Source organism: Miniopterus natalensis, chromosome 14, assembly GCF_054644295.1.
Source record: "Miniopterus natalensis isolate mMinNat1 chromosome 14, mMinNat1.hap1, whole genome shotgun sequence".
Lineage (NCBI taxonomy): Eukaryota > Metazoa > Chordata > Mammalia > Chiroptera > Miniopteridae > Miniopterus > Miniopterus natalensis.
This window is the reverse complement of record NC_142094.1, coordinates 6,976,083-6,992,833: the sequence shown is the minus strand read 5'-3', so window position 1 is coordinate 6,992,833 and position 16,751 is coordinate 6,976,083. Positions and strand designations below refer to the sequence as shown.

The 16,751-nt window shown below is 41.7% G+C and overlaps 1 protein-coding gene and 1 pseudogene across 1 annotated transcript in view; one reads left to right on the top strand and one right to left on the bottom strand.

The window, feature by feature from the left end:
• The window catches only part of BMPR1A (bone morphogenetic protein receptor type 1A), a 133,123-nt gene that overhangs the window by 48,628 nt on the left and 67,744 nt on the right, over window positions 1–16,751 (bottom strand). The gene's annotated exons all lie outside the window — the stretch shown is intronic.
• On the top strand, window positions 13,339–13,724 carry LOC148091484 (ATP synthase F(0) complex subunit f, mitochondrial pseudogene; annotated as a pseudogene).

Genomic DNA, 16,751 nt, shown 5'->3' with positions numbered 1-16,751 from the left:
ATTCTCTGGAGCATCTGAGATCTGCTTCCAGTTATATGTGGTCAGTTTGGCTCAAAAAACAAAACAAAACACAACACCCCAAAAATTCTCTCCAGTTTTGGATGTTACTTACATCGACACTTCCAAAAACAGAGGAAAGACAGGCTAGTACAGTTACATCTTTACATGTTTTATATCCCTCACCAGGGGCCTCAAGGTTAGGTGCACAATAAATGCTTCTTGGTTTATGAAGTATTTTTAAAAAACAGGAGATAATCTATTTTCAAAATACCATCCAACTTTGTACTACCAATTCCCTAACCTAGTTTCTCCAAAGTTTTTTTGTTAATTATATTAAACAAACAAAAACCCTCACAAATAATCAGAAGTAGGTGATGCTGTACAGCAATTTTTGACACATCTGTGCTCAGAAGAGATTCTCAATGCCAGCTGTTAACTGAAGGGCTCCGGGTCTGTCTTCTGTCTCCTCTGGAATAAGCATAAACGGCCAAGAACAGTGAAGTCAACCAACAGTTGCAGAAATGACTGCGAGGGACAGCTGGCCAGCCCCCTAGGTGTATTGTGGGTAACAGCAAACAGTTGTCTGTGCCTCTGCGTAGTATTTTAAGATAAGATTAGTATAACGTGGTACAGACTAGCTCAGGATCTAGGTCTTTTGCATAGAGTGAGAGAACTGATACACACATCAGTTCTGCCACATCACCATCTTTACTGTATGATCCTCACCGTAAGTAAAATTACTCCTAGTTTTACAGAGGAAAGAGGGGTTCAGGGAGCTAAAGTGACTTATGGAATTTCACACAGCCAGCTACTTGAAGGACAGACTGAAACTCAGGCCTTCTGACGCCAAGTGGAGTGTTTTAAGTGCCGTAAGTACAGGAGTAAATACCTCAAAAGGGAAACAGGAAGTTAACTTTTATTGAGCCATGTAAGATTTTATTTCATCTTCACAACTTTGAAGGAAAAAGTGAAGCTCAGCATAGTTAAGAAACTTGCCAAAGTTCACACAACCAATAAGTAGCAACTATGCTGCAGAAGAAGCCCAAATTCCACTCATTATTGCATTCAGGAGCTGGTAGGTTATGAAAAAAAATAGAAAGTACTGTTATAAGAAGTTAGAGAGACATGAGCAGAGAAAGGGCGACTGGGCCAGGTACAGGAGGTCACTGGGGTGGAAAGTCCAGGGTGCCTAGCAGCAGGTAAAACTGGGAAACAAGGACCTTGCCCCCAGGGTGACCTTTCCTCCCCAGCATATTGCTGGTCATGCGGTTCGAACACCTTAACCTTTCATATAGCTGGTCATGCCGTTTAGACCTCCTTGACATTTTCCTCCCTAAAGATAACATTTAGGCCTCAGTTATATTTCAGATTCAGGCCCAGAAAAACAGCAAAACCAGACAAGTGACCCCCTGGCTGCCTGAGGACCAATTGCATTGACTAATGACCCCCTGCCTGAAAGACTACACCTGGAAAGCTGATGAATATTCATCCTATTGAGACACTCCCAGGAATCCCCTAAGAGTCCCACCAGCAAGAGAGATAAATACCCTCAACACAAAGGACCCAGCTGGAGCTCTCTCCAGGGGAGCATGCCTGTGCCATTCCTTTCCCCTTCTCCATCCCCTAAGCCAAGGCACAGTATCCCCTAAACTCTAAGGGGCCCCAGGAGACTTGCAACCAGGGGAGCAATGGGCAGCGGCAGCTCATCCGAGGCTAACCACCAGTACCCTCTTCAAGGCCCCCTTGTCTCTGACTTCTCAGTGAGCCACAGCAGCCCCGCCTGGGCTCTCCTGTTGCTTCTTCTGTGCCCTTCCTTGTCTCACTGTCCTAGGTGTGTTTTTGCTGCGGCCAATAAATTCTCGCTTGCTTTGCTTTTCTCATGGTTGAAATCTTTCCTTCAAGAAGACAAGAGCAGAGGTCTCGTCATCTCACAGGTAACAGTACTATGCCCATTAATGTGATTACTATCAATTTTTAACAAAAACAAAACAACAATAAAACAAAAACTCACACTTCGATCTAAATACTCTGCTTTGTGATGTTGAGCCAGGATACGGCTAATCTGTCTTTCACTAGCTGCCTCCCTGATAGGTTCTGCCTACTGGGAAACTAGAGAAAGCAGGAGGAGGGGAGAAGAGGCTTCCTTCTTCCTAATTTTGTTCTCTGTTCCAGTCAGAGTCACCTGAACACCACCCTTCACCCTGGCAGAAGTAGTAGGTTCCAGCTTCCAGGTTCTTTTCACACTCCCAGAACCAGCCTCCTAACCCCCATTCAGGGCCAGTGGTACCTATACCTCAGGATATGAGTGCCAGCTCCTCAAGACCCAGACTCTGAGCTCCTGAGGTGCCAGCTGGGCTCCGAGCTAGCTCCCAGAGAGGGTCCATAAGAGCACACCTCCTCCAAGTTTCCAGGTTCTGTAAATTCAACCTCTTTGGGGTGGCAGATACTTTCCACAGTTACTATTTCTGTTTAATTCCGGTGTTCCTTTAGTTTTTTTCAATCCCAACACCTGTGTAGTCAATTCCCTATACCAAATTCTCTCTGCTAAGTAATCAGTGTGGTTTCAGCTTTCCTGATGAACCCCGACAGATACCGAGACTTTCAGACAAATCTCAAGAAGTAACAGACCAACTAGACACACCCACCACACATTTTTATACATATTCACTTCACCAAAGAGGAACCAGCAAGATATTTAACATTTCTTAAGGGCTTATAAAGCATAAATGTTTTAATATATACTCAAAGAGTATTCTAAGATATTCTGAATTTACGAATAAATTCTACGCTCAGTACATTTCACTTTTCTCACCACAATTTTAACCTATCAAAGTTAGAAGTTTGTTCAACATTGATTGCCCTTTCTATCCTAACCTATGTGACCCAAGTCAAAACACTTGAAGGAGTACCAAAATTTGGAATTAGTGAGTCTGAACAAACTGGAATATCTTTAAAAAGTTACTTGATAATACATATGCATAAGTAAAGATTGGTATAAGATTTCCTTTTAAGATAGCTTAAATAGTATAAAAATTGACTTAATGTGACCAGTAGCTATAAATTTATTACTTGTGGTCTTTCTCGACTCCCAAACCTTCTAGGCCCTCAGCCATTCCCAGCTCAGGTAGCAGCTGCTCTTTTAGTTTCTCAGGCTTAAAATCTTGGAGTCATTCCTGACTACTCCCTCCTTCCTTCTGATTTCCACATCCTTTCCTTCAGCAAAACTTGTTGGTTCTATCTTCAAAATATATCCAGAGCCTCTGCAGGTCTCACGACCTCCACGCACTATCTCTCTGGTCAAAAACACTAACAACTTGTGCTTGGGTCACTGAAAAGCCTCCCAAACGGTCTCCCTGCTTCTACCCCTTGTCCACCTACAGTATCTTCTCAGCACAGCTGCCAAAGCGATAATAAAAAGCATATTAGAGCACATCACTCCTCTGTTCAAAACCCTCCAATGGCTCCCCAATCACTCAGAGGAAAAGCTGAGGTCTACAATGGCCGGCAAGCCTCCTTGCTCCTTAAACATGCCAGGGATGGCCCTTGCTGCAGGACCTTTGCATTTACAGGCCCCTCTGCCTGCAACATTTCTCCCTAAGACATCTGTATGATCTGTGTTTCTCTTAAAGATTTTTCTAATTGATTTTTTTTTAGAGAGGAAGAGGGAGGGGAAGAGAGAGAGAGAAACATCAATGAGAGAGGGAAACATCGATTGGCCACCTCCTGCATGTCGTCTACCAGGGATCGAGCCCACAATCCAGGCATGTGCACTGACTGGGAATTGAACTGGCAACCTTTCAGCACATGGGGCAACACCCAACCAACTGAGCCACACCAGCCAGGGCAACATCTGCATGACTTGATACCATACATCTTTGAAGTAGTTACTCAAATATCCGTTTTCTATTTCCATGTTCCCACTCACCCTATTTAAAACTGTAATACCATCCCTATCTCTAGCATTCCTGTCCTCCTCCCCTGATACTTTTTTTCCTCTTTAGCACTTGTCATACTGTGATTTGATGTATAATTTACTATTTATTTTGTTTATTGCCTGCCACCTGCTCCATAAGGGCAAGGGTGTTAGTCTATCTTTCTCATTCTATATTTCCAGTACCTACAATGGTGCTTGGCACATAATTGGGACTAAATAAATATTTGCTGAGAGAATGACTGAAGACAGCGTAAGGAATTAAAACTGTACACCAATTCCTTTTGCTTTCATATACAAATGAATCTTTCCCAAAAGGGCTGCTATCGATAAACTATTCCATTTCTTTATCTCTACAAAACTGAAATGATACAAAAACCATACCCCTTTCTTTTGCTAGCTTCGAGCACTGGCTTGTGTCAAGATCCAGGGAGGAAAATTTTCCACTGCACTTACTCAAGTTTGAGATATAAATTCAAAAGGCTTATGAAAGTATCACTTCCCGAGATCTAAAATACTGCTTAAGGTAACCAATGGCTTATACTCTTACAGTATCACATAGTTATAGCAAGTAGAATAATTGTGGAAATAATCAGACAAAAAGAAAATACAGTCCTTTCTTTGGTATAAGCCCTGTGGTCTGACAAAGGGGAGTTCAAAGTAGCATCTAAACTCCACTAAAATCTTTCAGTAAGTAGAAACAGGTTCAAAGGTAATATTTTTATGTAAATTGTAGGTCACCAAAGGCCCTGAATAAGACCAGAGGGTGTTAAAATCAGATTGTAACAATTCTTCCCTGACAAGTATAAGCAACAAACTACAGCAAACTACACCTTGTAAACCTGTAGGTCTAAGAAAGAAAACCCTGAAGATTACAAATTCTGGATTATCATGAAGCCCTTGAAAATCGAGGTAGTTTTCCCCCTTGCAGATGACACATCTAGATTTTGTTTTCTTTACTCTGTGTCAGAACATCTCTTCAGGTTAAAACATGCTGGTTTAGAGTGTTTTCACCGAGTTCTGTGACATGGGATGGACTTGACATTCACTTGTTTACAATGTATAGCACTGCTTTGCATATTGTTAAATTCTCTATAGATGCATAAAGTATGTGAGTTCCATGATGGATATATACAGTTCCTTATATTCATTTTCACGGTTACATAGTGCTCCATCCTAACAATATCTTAGGCTGCATTTATCCATTCTCCTGCTAATGGACATTCTAAGTTGTTTTCATGTTTTGGTATTATAAACAATGCCACAATAAACTTCAATAGATGATTCTGTTCTTGTTGTTTGGGCAAATAAATCTGTAGGGTAGATTCCCAGAAGTGGAATTCTGAGTCTAGAGTTAATTTTGGTAGATCTTTTGGTAGTCCCCATTGGGATTATACCATTTTGCACTTCCAAATACACAACTCTGAGATAAGAACATATTTTAAATATTCCTGAAGGGCATGAGAATAAAATTTAACATATGTAAAGATACATTAAATTATGTTTAGAAAGCCACAATATCATGTATGTCAATTCTAAGATAAGTACAAATTTAATGATACTCTATCACATTAAAGGCCCTCTTTCTTAGTTTGGTAAGTTTTCATCACAAATGGGATTGAATTTCATCAAATGCTTTTCCTCCATCTATTGATTCGATCACAGATGTGGTCCTCCTTCACTGTGTTAATGGATACATTAATAATAATCCATATTAAGAGCTTTCCTAAAGTGTATACCATTTTGGTGGCTTTTAAATATACAAATTCTTTCACATTCCCCACTTCAAGAGGTAGAATCTAATTACTTCTGAGTGTGGGCTAGACTGACTCCTTGTAACAAACAGAATAGAGTTAAAGTGACAAAGGAGAACTTCTGAGACTAGGTCTTAGAAGGTAAAGCACCTTCCTCTCTGCTCTTTCTTGGGTCAGTCGCTCTGGGGAGACTAGCTGTCACGGTGTCAGAACATTCAAGGAGTCTGCGCAGAGACCCGAGGATAAGGACCAGCGGCTTCCGGCCAATACCCAAAGCCTGCCGTCCGGAGAGCAGACCCATCCCAGCCAAGCTTCAGATGGCGCGGCACCTGCTGCCTTCTTAGCTGCATTTTCATGAGATATCCTGAGCCAAAACCACCCAGGACACAGCTCCTGAATTCCTGAATGTTAAATTAAGTTTTTGTTGACTCAAGTCACTCACTAAGTTTTGGGTTAAACTACTATGCAGCAATGACAATTGACACGCTATCCTTGTCTTCCTGAAATAAATTCAAATTTGTCATTATTAAATAATAAAGAATTTGTCTGGTCTCTGTCCCTGGTTCCTGGGAGGGAACTTCTAAATCTTTGGAATTTCTTGGGTAACAGGAGTATCTTTGTTTTTCACGAGCCTCATACCTGTTTATGCTTATGGGTGACTCAGGATGGGAGCTGACCATCAGAAAGACCAACTATGTGATTAGAGGGCTGGGGCTTTGAGCCAGCCCAACACCCTGGGAGGGAACAGGGCTGAAGACTGAGTCCAATCAGATGGCCAATTCAATCATGCCTACAATGAAACTTCAATATAAACTCTGTATGCCATAGCTTGGATACGCTCCCTGGCTGGTGAATGTGCCAATGTGCTAGTCAGATGACAAACCCCGATTCCAGTGAACAGGGCATGGAAGCTGCATCACTGAAACCTTCCCAGACCTTACTCCATGTATCTCTTTCATTTGGCTAATCCCAATCTGTATCCTTTACAATAAACTATCATCATAAGTACACCACTTTCTTAAGTTTTGTGAGTTATTTTAGTGAATTGTTAAACCTGAGTGGAGTTGTAGGAGTCCTCCTGGATTTGCAGCCTATTAGAAGTGTTAAGTGCCTGGGCACCTCCAAACTTGTGACTGGCAATTCAAATGAGGGCAGTCTTGCTGAGAACTGTGGCCTAAAACCTGTAGAATCTGACACTAACTCTGGGTAGTAATATCACAATCATATTGCTTGTCATATTGTAGATATAACAATATTTAAATACACTACGGAATTTGTTTTATTAATACTTTGTTAGGTTTTGTTGTTCATAAGTAAGACTGGCCAAAATTTTTTTCCATTATTCATGCCTGGTTTTGGGTCAAGGTTATACTAGTCATGTATAATAAGCTGAGGAAATTTCCTATATGTGCCCTGACCGGGAACAGAACCAACATCTCCTGGATCATAGGTCGATGCTCAACCACTCAGCCATGCCAGCTGGGCTATTGTTACATTTTTAAAGAAAACTGTCTTTTTCTTTTATTTTTTAAAGATTTTTTTTTTTTATTATTCAACTATAGTTGACATACAATACTGTATTAGTTTCAGGTGTACACCCCAGTGATTAGACATTAAGTAACTTACTAAGTGATCATCTCGATGAATCTTGCACCCGACACCATACACAGTTATTAGAATATTATTGACTATATTCCCTATGCTGTACTTCATATCCCTGTGACTATTCTGTAATACCCAACTCCCCAACACCCCTCTCATCTGGTAACCATCAAAATATTCTCTGTATCTATGGATCTGTTTCTGTTCTGCTTGTTCGTTTATTTTGTTTTTTAGATTCAACTGTTGATAGATATGCATTTATTGCCATTTTATTGTTCATATTTTTTTCCTTTTTCTTTTTAAAGACCCTTCAACATTTCATGTAATACTGGTTTGGTGGTGATAAACTCCTTTAGCTTTTTTTTGCCTGGGACTCTCTTTATCTGTCCTTCGATTCTAAATGATATATTTGCCAGGTAGAGTAATTCTGGTTGTAGGTCCTTGCTTTTCATCACTTTGAATATTTCATGCCACTCCCTTCTGGCCTGAAATGTTTCTGTTGAGAAATCAGCTGACAGTCTTATGGGAGCTCCCTTGTAGGTAACTAACTGCTTTTCTATTGCTGCTTTTCAGATTCTCTTTGTCTTTAACCTTTGCATTTTAATTATGATGTATCTAGGTATGGGCCTCTCTGGGTTCACCTTGTTTGTGAATCTCTGTGTTTCCTGGGCTTGTATGTCTATTTTCTTCACCAGTTAGGGAAGTTTTCCATCATTATTTTTTCACATTTTCAATTCTTTGCTCTCTCTTGTTTCCTTCCAATGAGCTCATGATGCAAATGTTGGTATGTTTGAAGTTGTCCCAGAGGCTCCTTACACTATCCTCATTTTTTGGATTCTTTTTTCTTTATGCTGTTTTTATTGGGTGTTGTTTTTTTTTTTGCTTCCTTATATCCATAACACTGCTTTGATTCTCGGCTTCATCTACTCTACTGCCAATTCCCTGTAACTTATTCCTCATTTCAGTCAGTGTATCCTTCATTTATGACTGGTTGTTTTTATGGTTTCCATATCCTTTTTTAAGCTTTTGAAGTTCTAAGTTCAACTACTTTTCTCCTAAGTTCATTAAGCAGCCTTATAACCAGTAAGTTTGGAACTCTGCATTTAAAAGGTTGCTTGTCTCCATTTTTAGTTCTTTCTGGAGTTTTGTTCTTTTCTTTCTTTTGGGCCATGTTTCTTTGTCTCCTAATTTTGACAGCCTCCTGTGTTTGTTTCTATGTATTATATAGATCTGCTATGTCTCCCTGGCTTGGTAGAGTGGTCTAATGTGGTAGGAGTCCTGTAGGGTCCAGTGGCACAGCCTCCCCGTCCACCTGACCTGGGCACTCCGGGTATGCCCTACCATATGGGCTGTGTACTCTCTACTGTTGTAGTTGAGCCTTTACTGCTGTTGGCATGGCAAAAGGAGAAATCTACCCCCTGGCCAATTGGCTGGGAGGACTGGCTGCAAGCACCATGGAGGATCAGCTGTGCAGGAGTCCCCCTTCCCCTAAGCAGGACTTACTTCAGTGGGGCTCTGGTGTCCACTGAGTCCACTCCTTGAGTATGCTGCTTGTGGAGGTGGTTGGATGTTGTTCTGACATGGTCTTAAGCTGTTCATCAGGTGCGCTGGCTCTGGGGCCTCCTGGGAGGTGCAGGTCAAGGTCAGCCACTGCCTGTGTTCTGCCTGGGGCTACCCAGCATGAGTTACAAAGCAATCTGCAGATGGCTGCTACTTGTGCTGGGTTGAAGGTGCTCAAGAGAAGCCAAGCTGTGAACCAAAGCTGGCTGCCACTAGTGCCAGGCCTAGGGCCACTTAGCGAGAGGTATGGGGCACGCCTAGGCCAGTTGCTGCTTGTTTGAGAGAGATTAGGAAAGTCTGAAGTATAAGCCAAAACAGGCCATTTTTATGGAAAAAGCACTGGAAACAGCTTGGGTGGGTCCACAAGTTGGTGGGATTGGGGTCTCAGGGAGTCACCAGGGTGAGGCAAACAGGATGAGCCAGGCTGATGGAAAGACTCAGATATGAGGCTTGTCTGCCAGCTCTATCAGGGGAGGGCTCAGAAAAGGAATGGACTTTGCCAGCACTATGCCTGGGAGAAAGCTGCCCCTCCAGCTCTCACATTCAGTTTCTTGCCGTATGTCCCTGGAGCCTTGTGATATGCTCCCCCCCCCCCCCCCGTTGGAGCTCAAAGGGAGTGAATCCACGTAAGTTCATGTGCAGGCCCTTTAAGAGGAACTGCCTGGGACTCCAGCAGCCTCTGTCTCACTCAGACACAATCCCTGCTAGTTTTTATAGCCAAAAGTTAAGGGAACTGCTCTTCCTGGCACTGAACCACTGGGCTGTGCTCGAGGGTCTGGTGTGGGACTGGTATCCTATGCTCCTCAGGGGAGCTCTGCAGCCAAGATATTCCTCCCAATTTTTATCCGCCACACATGGGTGTGGGACCAGCCAGCTCCTTGTCTTCACCTCTCCCCTACCAGTCCTCAATATGGCTTCTTTTTTATATCCTTAATTGTAGGACTTCTGTTCAGCTAGATTTGGGGCAGTTCTGAAAGATGGTTGTTCTATAGTTTAGTTGTATTTTTGATGTGATGTGATGTGAGTACCTCATTTACCTATGTTGCCACCTTGACCCAAAGTCTTGGGTTAAAAACTGTCATTTTATTTGAATTGTAAAATTTACTGGCATAGACATTCAAAGTATTCTCTTATTTTAAAAAATATTCTCTTCTATACTGTGTGCTCTCTGGGTTTTTCTTGATCCATCATTCAAATGCTTTGTTTATTTTACCAGTCTTTTCAAGAAACCAAGTGTTGGCTTTGTTAATCCTGTCCATTGAATCTTTAAGAAAAAAAATTTTCATTAATTTAAAACCCCAATTCTATCACTTATTAGCTAGAAGTTTGTATAAGTTTCTCTCTGTGCCTTAGTTTTCTCATCTGTAAAGTGGGAACAACAGCACCTAACTTACAGGGTTGGTGTAAAGATTAAATGAGAAAAACCTTGTAAAGTGCATGAACAGTGTTTACTACATAGCAAGTGTTCTACAACTGTTATCTTTTATCTTTATCATCTATTTCACTTCACTTGAATCTATTCTGTTGTTCTTTTCCTAATTTAAATTAGATGCTTAGCTTATAAGTATTTAATTTCTATTTTTAAATATGAGTATACCAGGCTTCACTATGTCACATAAGTTTTAATATATCCTAATTTCTTTATTATTTAGTTCTAGGTATTTTCTGATTTGCATTATTTTATTTTTGATCAATAGGGTTTATAAAAGATAGCTTTTAATTCCAAATATGGGTTTGTATATACTGTTTACTATTTATTTTTAACTTAAGTGCATTTGTTGACAGAAAATATGGTTTATAAAATTATTTGAAATGTATTAACACAGATTAGTAAATGGTCACTTTTAATAAAATGCTAATTTTTAAAATCAAAACTAACTTCTAAAACCAAATGATCATGTTATGCTATCTGCTTAAAAATCTATAAATATTCTCAGTTCACAGGATGGCGTTATCAAGACAGAAGAGCTGTTATGATCTGGCCTTTGCTGGGCTAACACCAGCCTCAGGCTCTTCCATACCCTTACAGGGATCCCCTGTACAGAAACTACTGTGGCCGCTCAATCCTTACAGGGCCCCCTCAGATCCCATTCCTCTGTACACCCTCTGTGTGCTTCCCTTTGTTTTTCACCAGGTTAACCATAATTCATTCTCTAAGACTTGCTCTGTGAGTCATCTTTGTAAGCAATCCCTGATCCCCATTCATCAGTCTGAGTAAGGGTCCCATCTCTATACTTCAAGGGTACCCAGAACCTGCACCATAGCAGTTTCACAGTTCTTAATTAACAGAATTCAAAACTATCATTAATTACTTGGTTTGTGCCACACACTAATTAGACAGACATGATTCCTCCACTTATAAGGTTTATTTAGTCAGGTGAGTTTTTTTTTTTTTAACTTATCTTGCATCAATCACTACAATCTCCATTTTCTAGCACATTACTAAGCAAAGCAATAAATGTTTAATAAATGAATGAAAGGAATAAAAAATAATATTAATATCTTGTTAAGGGAAACATAATTAGGGAGTCAAAGCAACTATAAAATCACATAACATACTCTTAACACCTCTTTATAAATATACTGACACCTAAAATGGCATCTCCCACACATTACAGGTATGGCCAGTTACCCAACACTCTCTCGGTACTAGCTCAAGAACTCTGCTGCCATAACCACCACCCTCCAGTGATTTTTAGATATCAGAGAAAAGAAATGCAGATCTGAGTCATAAAATGGAGAACCTTAGTATACTCAAAAGCCCTCTTCTCAGAATTTTCTGTCTTTCTCCATATTTTGAATGAACTTAGTTCTAAGTGTATTAGCTTTTTCTTAAAATACTACTGATTTTTATACTATGAAAAAGAAATCAAATATGTTCTACATACTATATACATTAACTCATTTAATCCTCACACTAACTTTATGAGGCAAGTATTCTCATTATGCATAATTTTATAAGAATGAATCTGAAAATCAAGAAGTATTATGTAACTTTTAAGAAAGATATTAAAAAACAAAATTAACAGAAGAGAGAGTAGAACATATAAGTAGACCGATAACCTGACTCTAAGGCCAGTGAGATGGAAACAGGATGAAGGAAAGGTGGAGAGGACAGAGAGATGGGAAGGTAATGAGGGAGAACCTAGGTGTATACTGTTCAAAATTTTATGTAAGAACTTATATCTTGCTTATGCAATCTTTTAAAAATTAAAAAGTTCTTCTGAAAAGAGACAATCAGACCTCCCTTTACCCCTAACCCACAAAGGTGGGTGAAGGGACAGAGGGAAGAAAGGAAGGAAAGGTGGGAAGTAGGTGGAGCTCAGAGGAACTGAATTTGTCTGAGAGACCTGACTGGTAACGGCCTTACAGAGGTTGAAAAGATAAGACGGCAGAGCAGGAAGGAAGAACTAGGACAGAGGATGAGGACAGGAATCGAAATGTCTCTTTAGACTATGAAAGATGCTACCAAAAATCTTGTGGCACTCTCTCTCCACGGTACATATACACCTACAATCCACAAAACAACCTGACTCTAAAAGCATCCAAGCCTGGCCAGGTGTGGCTCAGCAGTTGAGCACTGACCTAAGATCCAGGAGATCGAGGTTCAATTCCCAATCAGGGCACATACCCAGGTTGCGGGCTCAATCCCCGGTTGGGGGCGTGCAGGAGGCAGCTGATCAATGACTCTCTCATCATTGATGTTTCTATCTCTCTCCCTCTCCCTTCCTCTCTCTGAAATCAATAAAGACATATTTTAAAAAATAAAAGCATACAAACTGAACAATGATCAAGTAAGAAAGCCAGGAGCATATCTACCAGACGTAAATTACAAAGAGTCAAGGTACCTAGCCAGGAGGAGGCCGTCTGAATTGAAGAGACTGGGAACAAACTTCCCGGCTCCCTCTGGAGGAGCATGATAACCAAAGAGCTGAGGGCAAGGCCTGCAGGGTGCTTCTGAGACCTGAGTTCTAGGGTTCTCTACAGAAGAGAGTAGGTGTGGGACTAAATTTTTAATGGGGTTCAAGGAGCGACCAATAGTAAAGATACAGCTCAGCTTTTCCTCAAACCTGGAGCTGTAACTGCTCTGCTACAATATAGTGTCTAACAGATTTCCCCAGACCTCGAGGAGCCCTTCATCTGCTACAAAGGATCTTGCAGCTGGGAGCACCTGGAAGCACTGAGGACTCCTCCCAGGGCTTCAGGAAACAGGAAACAATCTGTTGTCTCCTTGTAATCAGTCCATAGGATAGAAACAATTCTGCCTCCCATGCCTATTGGGTGGCCACTGAACAACAGATGCCTCTAGTCAGAACTAAATGAGTGCTTAGGGAACCCAAAATCCCCAGGAGTGGGTGTGAAAATATACAATTCACTTAAAGGGAACTTAGCACGTGGAGCGAAAACTAAGGTAAAATCAGAGCAGGTGGCCTCTACTTAAGCAGAACTAACAGACAACGTTGGGTGACAGTGGACACCCAGGACACCTAGATGGCGCCAGTCATACCAGTGAAGAAGAAGCTCATGGATGTCAAAATAAAGGAGCTGCCAAACTGGATACTGATGTGACATCTCACCTCCAAAGGTACTGTTGGAGCATTTCAAAGAGGTTACTACCAGTATGACCACAGGTATGTCAATGTGAAGAAAGGGATCATTTCTGGGGTTTCTGTGGTGCTGCAGCTGACATGCTTTTCAACCACTGCTTTTCTTACAAGGAATTCAACCACCAATGGCTACACAGAGCCCCTGAAGAGGTTCCCAGCAGGAAGGGTGCACCTGCATTCTTCACCATGACCTTCTTTGCCCTGAACCCTTCCTTGAGGAACTCAACCTTTGCTGAATCCTTTCATACATTAACACCTAATGAAAGATGACAGGTACATTTAAATTTAAATTAATAAAAAAATTTTATTGATTGATTTTAGAGAGAGGAAAGGGGGGAGAAGGGGGAGAGAGGGAAGGGGGAAAGAGAGAGATACAGAGAGAGAGAAACATCGACTTCTTGTTCCACCCATCCACTCATTCATTGGCTGAGTCCTGCATGTGCCCCAATCAGGGATCAAACCCAAAACCTTGGCACATCAGGATGATGCTCCAACCAACTGGGCTACCCAGCCAGGGCTAAAAAATTTAAAAATTTTTTAAAAGATGAACCTGGGTGATTCAAAAGGCTGCCAATTTTGATGAGGACCTAGAGGAGAAGAGGATCTCAGCAGATGGAACTCCAGCGCAAGCTGCCCTGCTGCTCAGACTCAACAGGCTCTAACCCTGGAGATGCCTGGGGTAGACAGAGATGCTGTGTAGACTCTCTGACAAATCACTACAGGGGAGATGCAATGCAGACCTCTAGATTTTCTGATGCAAGGACACGCCTTCTATAACACTGTATAAAAAGTGTAGCTCCTGGCATGCTATTGGGCCATAGTACAGAACCCAACCATGGAACATCAAAGGTTTTGTGACTAGAGCTATGCATCATGATCTACCATGTCACAAGGTCAAGTGCAAGATGGAAACGGTATATTTGTAGCAGGACCTAGGCAGGTGCAGAGGGCAGAGGAAACTAAGAGGCCAGACCCTCACGTCACCTACCTGTGTCACACTCATGTCTTCACTTCCACTCACACCAATGGTTCTGTGGGAGGTCCTTGGTACGGATGACAAAACAGAAACACCTGGGGCCTGGTTAACGGAGACAAGTCACAGGGGACTGCTGCTGCTCTCCAGCCCTACGTGATGGCTCTGAGAGACAACGGTGAGGAGGAAATTTTCTCGGAGTGGTAACGGGGAAGTGACCAGAGAAGAAAGAGCACGGACTCCCTGGGAGTGGAGAACAGCGAGGCTGACTAGTAGGGAGATGGAAGAACCAATTATAAAACAAGAGACAAGGAAGCTGGAGGGCAGCCATGTGGATGGCACAGTGCCAATCTTCATGTCTTACACTAATGCCCTACCGTAGAGCACGAACATCAGAGGAGGTATCTCACTATATCCCAGCTACAAATGGAGGAACTTATTGGTGAACCTCAGCCTGCTTCGCCCTCAGGTACCACGATGCTCGACCAACAGGGCCATGAGTGGAGGAGCCATAGGCCAACAGCATGGGTTCCTTATGAAGGTGACCTAATCACCGTGTGGAATGCCAACTGACACACATGGGTGCAGAACAGACGTTCACTCCAAATGTGGGCTTGCCCCCCTGCCCTAGTACACCTTATTGCTAGCGCCCTTACACAAGGTTTTGAGGTATCTCATGTAGAACATCAACTATGGCCTCAGGCTAGAAGCAGTGGTGGGTATTACAAGCTTGTTCCACTAACCCTGCTGTTTTAGAGACTTCTTCTGGCAATTATAACCAGCCATAATTTTGAGGGTCACTGACAGAGTGGACTTAATGGGATATGCGGTGATCTCAGTAATAAAAGGTGTGGAACACAGCAGACACATGTGGTGCTCTGCATACTCCTCCCCATCACAGCTACCTTTTCTCATCACAACCACGCTGCATTTCCACACTGTCCAACACCTTCTGACGAGCACTGTGAACCCAACCACTGCTGTGTTTTGTTCCTCAGGGTTTTTGCTAACCCTAAAGAAGACTATTCAGCAGTATGTAGGCACAGCCACACAAATGCTCGAGTTAAAGCTCAAGGGGCAACCCTCAATTAACAAAAGATGAAGGTCAGTGGGAAAATGTCCCCAGCTCCCTGTCCTTTGGTGGGACAATACTGAGGTGCATTTTGAGGACCCCTGGGGTGACTGAACCCCAGTTGCCCAGTGATAACTAGTTCATTAACACACTTTATGTAAATTTACTCTCTTCTCTGTCTCATTTTCCCCATTCTCTCATTTCTACTTTTTGGATGACCTCCCAAATAAACTACTCAGCCATAAATCCTTTTCTTAGGCTCTCCTTCTAAAGGAATCCCCAACTAAGAAGTGATACAGTCAGGGCTGAATTTGAAGCAACTTGGCTTCACTGTCCACACTTTTGACATGAGTGTGTTGCCTCTTTAAAGAAACACACTGTAATGCTGTGTATATGGGATACTAAACATAAGTCAGAAGCAATGAACAAGTGTACACAAAGTAATATGGAGAGATCTTAACCTTCTAGTGTTGAAGAAAAGAGTAGAAAAAGGGCAGGATATTTGTAGCAAAAACCTAGATACATTAACTACACACATATACACATCCCAACAACACTATATATGTCCTATACAGATACATTCATTCGAAGGCATATAGCAAACAAATTAGAGGTGTGCTCTGGTCGAAGAGAGAAAAATGGAAATGGAGATTAAGAACAAAAGAGACACCCTGGCCGGCTTGGCTCAGCTGCTGAGCATCAACCTAGGATCCAGGAGATCGCAGTTCAATTCCCGGTCAGGGCACATGCCCGGGTTGCAGGCTCAATCCACAGTGGGGGGGCATGCAGGAGGTAGCCGATCAATGATCTCTTATCATTGATGTTTCTATCTCTCTCTCCCTTCCTCTCTAAAATCAATATATATATATGTAATATAATATGAAAAAGAACAAAGGAGATAAAATAAATAGAGGGACCTTATAAAGAACAAAGACAGTAATTTTACTGCCATAAACTGAAAGTCTGATTAACTCAAGTGTCTGAATCCCAGTTCAAAACAGAGAAAACAAAAGGGTAGTATGGACATTTTAATGATATTAATTCTTCCAGTCCATGAATATGGTAGATTCTTCTACTTGTTTAAATCTTCCTCTATTTCTTTGTTCAGTGTCCTGTAGTTTTCCAAGTACAGGTCTTTTACATCCTTGGTTAAGTTTATTCTAAGGTATCTTATTTTTTTAGTTGCAATGGTAAATGGTATTGTTTTTTTAGTTTCTGAGAGTTCACTGTTGGTGTATAAAAATGCTGTCAA